Here is a 6,000-nt window from a genome sequence, read left to right on the forward strand (position 1 = left end):
CGGAAAGGGAGTTGCCGCGCCCGGCAAGCAAGCTGCCGGGAAGAAGCCAAAGAATGGACCCAAGCCCGAGACTGAGTGCTTTTATTGCAAGGAGAGTGGTCACTGGAAGCGGAACTGCCCCAAATACTTAGCGGACAAGAAGGCCGGCAAAACGAAAGGTATATGTGATATACATGTAATTGATGTGTACCTTACCAGTACTCATAGTAGCTCCTGGGTATTTGATACCGGTGCGGTTGCTCACATTTGTAACTCAAAACAGGAGCTGCGAATAAGCGGAGACTGGCGAAGGACGAGGTGACGATGCGCGTCGGGAATGGTTCCAAGGTCAATGTGATCGCCGTCGGCACGCTACCTCTGCATTTACCTTCGGGATTAGTTTTAAACCTTAATAATTGTTATTTAGTGCCAGCTTTGAGCATGAACATTGTATCAGGATCTCGTTTAATTCGAGATGGCTACTCATTTAAATCCGAGAATAATGGTTGTTCTATTTATATGAGAGATATGTTTTATGGTCATGCTCCGATGGTGAATGGTTTATTCTTAATGAATCTAGAGCATAATGCTACACATGTTCATAGTGTGAGTACCAAAAGATGTAAGATTGATAATGATAGTCCCACATACTTGTGGCACTGCCGCCTTGGTCACATAGGTGTCAAACGCATGAAGAAGCTCCATGCTGATGGACTTTTAGAGTCTCTTGATTACGAATCATTTGACACGTGCGAACCATGCCTCATGGGTAAAATGACCAAGACTCCGTTCTCAGGAATATGGAGCGAGCAACCAACTTATTGGAAATCATACATACTGATGTGTGCGGTCCAATGAGTGTTGAGGCTCACGGTGGCTATCGTTATGTTCTCACCCTCACTGATGACTTGAGTAGATATGGGTATGTCTACTTAATGAAACACAAGTCTGAGACCTTTGAAAAGTTCAAGGAATTTCAGAGTGAGGTTGAGAATCAACGTGACAGGAAAATCAAGTTCCTGCGATCAGATTGTGGAGGAGAATACTTGAGTCATGAGTTTGGCACACACTTAAGAAAATGTGGAATAGTTTCACAGCTCACGCCGCCTGGAACACCTCAGCGTAATGGTGTGTCCGAACGTTGTAATCGCACTCTATTAGATATGGTGCGATCTATGATGTCTCTTGCCGATTTACCGCTATCTTTTTGGGGCTATGCTTTAGAGACTGCCGCATTCACTTTAAATAGGGCTCCGTCGAAATCCATTGAGATGACACCGTATGAATTATGGTTTGGGAAGAAACCTAAGCTGTCGTTTCTAAAAGTTTGGGGATGCGATGCTTATGTCAAGAAACTTCAACCTGAAAAGCTCGAACCCAAATCATAAAAATGCGTCTTCATAGGATACCCTAAAGAAACTATTGGGTATACCTTCTACCTCAGATCTGAAGGCAAGATCTTTGTTGCCAAGAATGGATCCTTTCTAGAGAAGGAGTTTATCGCGAAAGAAGTAAGTGGGAGGAAAGTAGACCTTGATGAAGTATTACCCCTTGAACCGGAAAATGGCGCAACTCAAGAAAATGTTCCTGAGGTGCCTGCATCGACTAGAGAGGAAGTTAATGATGATGATCAAGATACTTCTGATCAAGCTCCTACTGAAATTCGAAGGTCCACAAGGACACGTTCCGCACCAGAGTGGTACGACAACCCTGTCTTGGAAATCATGTTGTTAGACAACGGTGAACCTTCGAACTATGAAGAAGCGATGGCGGGCCCGGATTCCGACAAATGGCTAGAAGCCATGAAATCCGAGATAGGATCCATGTATGAAAACGAAGTATGGACTTTGACTGACTTGCCCGTTGAGCGGCGAGCCATAGAAAATAAATGGATCTTTAAGAAGAAGACAGACGCGGATGGTAATGTGACCATCTATAAAGCTCGGCTTGTCGCTAAGGGTTATCGACAAGTTCAAGGGGTTGACTACGATGAGACTTTCTCACCGGTAGCGAAGCTGAAGTCCGTCCGAATCATGTTAGCGATTGCCGCATTCTATGATTATGAAATATGGCAAATGGATGTCAAAACGGCATTCCTTAATGGTTTCCTTAAGGAAGAATTGTATATGATGCAGCCGGATGGTTTTGTCGATCCTAAGAATGCTGACAAGGTGTGCAAGCTCCAACGCTCGATTTATGGGCTGGTGCAAGCATCTCGGAGTTGGAACATTCGCTTTGATGAGATGATCAAAGCATTTGGGTTTACGCAGACTTATGGAGAAGCCTGCGTTTACAAGAAAGTGAGTGGGAGCTCTGTAGCATTTCTCATATTATATGTAGATGACATACTTTTGATGGGAAATGATATAGAACTCTTGGACAGCATTAGGGCCTACTTGAATAAGAGTTTTTCAATGAAGGACCTTGGAGAAGCTGCTTATATATTAGGGATCAAGATCTACAGAGATAGATCAAGACGCCTCGTAGGTCTTTCACAAAGCACATACCTTGATAAGATATTGAAGAAGTTCAATATGGATCAGTCTAAGAAGGGGTTCTTGCCTGTATTGCAAGGTGTGAAATTGAGCTCAGCTCAATGTCCGACCACGGCAAAAGATATAGAAGAGATGAGTGTCATCCCCTATGCCTCAGCCATAGGTTCTATTATGTATGCCATGCTGTGTACCAGACCTGATGTAAACCTTGCCGTAAGTTTGGTAGGAAGGTACCAAAGTAATCCCGGCAAGGAACACTGGACAACGGTCAAGAATATCCTGAAGTACCTGAAAAGGACTAAGGAAATGTTTCTCGTCTATGGAGGTGACGAAGAGCTCGTCGTAAAGGGTTACGTCGACGCTAGCTTCGACACAGATCTGGATGACTCTAAGTCACAAACCGGATACGTGTATATTTTGAATGGTGGGGCAGTAAGCTGGTGCAGTTGCAAGCAGAGCGTCGTGGCGGGATCTACATGTGAAGCGGAATACATGGCAGCCTCGGAGGTAGCGCATGAAGCAATTTGGGTGAAGGAGTTCATCACCGACCTAGGAGTCATACCCAATGCGTCGGGGCCGATCAAGCTCTTCTGTGACAACACTGGAGCTATTGCTCTCGCCAAGGAGCCCAGGTTTCACAAGAAGACGAGGCACATCAAGCGTCGCATCAACTCCCTTCGTGAAAATGTTCAAGATGGAGACATAGATATTTGTAAAGTACATACGGACCTGAATGTAGCAGATCCGTTGACTAAACCTCTCCCTAGAGCAAAAAATGATCAACACCAGAATTCCATGGGTGTTCGATTCATCACAATGTAACTAGATTATTGACTCTAGTGCAAGTGGGAGACTGTTGGAAATATGCCCTAGAGGCAATAATAAAAGCATTATTATTATATTTCCTTGTTCATGATAATTGTCTTTATTCATGCTATAATTGTATTATCCGGAAATCGTAATACATGTGTGAATAATAGACACCAACATGTCCCTAGTAAGCCTCTAGTTGACTAGCTCGTTGATCAACAGATAGTCATGGTTTCCTGACTATGGAAATTAGATGTCATTGATAACGAGATCACATCATTAGGAGAATGATGTGATGGACAAGACCCAATCCTAAACATAGCACAAGATCGTATAGTTCGTTTGCTAGAGTTTTTCCAATGTCAAGTATCCTTTCCTTAGACCATGAGATCGTGTAACTCCCGGATACCGTAGGAGTGCTTTGGGTGTACCAAACGTCACAACGTAACTGGGTGATTATAAAGGTATACTATGGGTATCTCCGAAAGTGTCTGTTGGGTTGACACGGATCAAGACTGGGATTTGTCACTCCGTATGACGGAGAGGTATCACTGGGCCCACTCGGTAATGCATCATCATAATGAGCTCAAAGTGACCAAGTGTCTGGTCACGGGATCATGCATTACGGTACGAGTAAAGTGACTTGCCGGTAACAAGATCGAACGAGGTATTGGGATACCGACGATTGGATCTCGGGCAAGTAACATACCGATTGACAAAGGGAATTGTATACGGGGTTGCTTGAATCCTCGACATCGTGGTTCATCCGATGAGATCATCGAGGAGCATGTGGGAGCCAACATGGGTGTCCAGATTCGATGTTGGTTATTGACCGGAGAGCGATCTCGGTCATGTCTGCATGTCTCCCGAACCCGTAGGGTCTACACACTTAAGGTTCGGTGACGCTAGGGTTGTAGGGATATGTATATGCAGTAACCCGAATGTTGTTCGGAGTCCCGGATGAGATCCCGGACGTCACGAGGAGTTCCGGAATGGTCCGGAGGTAAAGAATTATATATAGGAAGTGCTATTTCGGCCATCGGGACAAGTTTCGGGGTCACCGGTATTGTACCGGGACCACTGGAAGGGTCCCGGGGGTCCACCAGGTGGGGCCACCTATCCCGGAGGGCGCCATGGGCTGAAGTGGGAAGGGATCCAGCCCAAAGTGGGCTGGGGCGCCACTTCCCCCTAGGGCCCATGCGCCTAGGGTGGGGAAACCCTAAAGGAAGAGTCCTAGAAGGGGAAGGCACCTCCTAGGTGCCTTGGGGAGGAGGGATTCCTCCCTTGGCCGCCGCCCCCCTAGGAGATTGGATCTCCTAGGGCCGGCGCCCCCCTAGGCCCCCTATATATAGTGGGGGGAAGGGAGGACCTCTCACCCACGCCTTTGGTGCCTCCCTCTCCCTCCCCAACACATCCTCCTCCTCCATAGTGCTTGGCGAAGCCCTGCCGGAGTACTGCAGCTCCATCATCACCACGCCATCGTGCTGCTGCTGGAGCCATCTTCCTCAACCTCTCCTCCCCCCTTGCTGGATCAAGAAGGAGGAGACATCACGCTGACCGTACGTGTGTTGAACGCGGAGGTGCCGTCCGTTCGGCGCTAGGATATCCGTTGATTTGGATCACGTCGAGTACGCCTTCCTCATCCCCGTTCTTTGAACGCTTCCGCGCGTGATCTACAAAGGTATGTAGATGCAATCCGATCACTCGTTGCTAGATGAAATCCTAGATGGATCTTGGTGAAACCGTAGGAAAATTTTTATTTTCTGCAACGTTCCCCAACAATGACTTTTACATGATGAACCGCATCCGGCATAATTATCCATTACTGATCCGATGCCTACGAGCTTTCCATATACTGGTTTACGCTTATTTACTTTGCCGTTGCTATTGTTACAATCACTACAAAATATCAAAAACATTACTTTGCTTTCGTTACTCTTTTGTTACCGTTACCATCACTATCATATTACTTTGCTACTAAACACTTTGCTGCAGATACTAAGTTTCCAGGTGTGGTTGAATTGACAACTCAGCTACTAATACTTGAGAATATTCTTTGGCTCCCCTTGTGTCGAATCAATAAATTTGGGTTGAATACTCTACCCTCGAAAGCTGTTGCGATCCCCTATACTTGTGGGTTATCAAGACTAATTTCTGGCGCCGTTGCCGGGCAGCATAGCTCTATTCTTTGAGTCACTTGGGATTTATATCTGCTGGACACTATGAAGAATTTGAAAGACGCTAAGACAACAATTTATCCCTCAACTACGAGGGGAGGTAAGGAACTGCCATCTAGCTCTGCACTTGATTCACCTTCTATTTTGAGTAAGCTTGCGACACCTAAACCTGCTTCTGTTATTCGTTCTGATATGTCGCATGTTATTGATGATGCTACTTCTGCTATACATGATACTTATGATGAAACTAATTCTATGCTTGATACTACTGTGCACTTGGTGATTTTCTCGAGGAACGACTTGCTAGGGCTAGAGAGATTGAAAATATTGAATCTGATTATGATGATGAAAGTGATGATGAAGAATCACTTGTTATTCCTGAGGGTTATTTATTTGATCAAGAAGCTTATTTAGCTATTTTAGCTTGAAAAGATAGATATGAACTCAAAAGGTTATTAGCTAAATGGAATAAGCAATCTCTAAATGCTAGGATGAAACCTGACCCTGCTTTTGCTACTTCACCTATCTGTATTGCTGAT

The sequence above is a fragment of the Triticum urartu genome, chromosome 2 (genome assembly GCF_003073215.2).
Source record: "Triticum urartu cultivar G1812 chromosome 2, Tu2.1, whole genome shotgun sequence".
Classification (NCBI taxonomy): domain Eukaryota; kingdom Viridiplantae; phylum Streptophyta; class Magnoliopsida; order Poales; family Poaceae; genus Triticum; species Triticum urartu.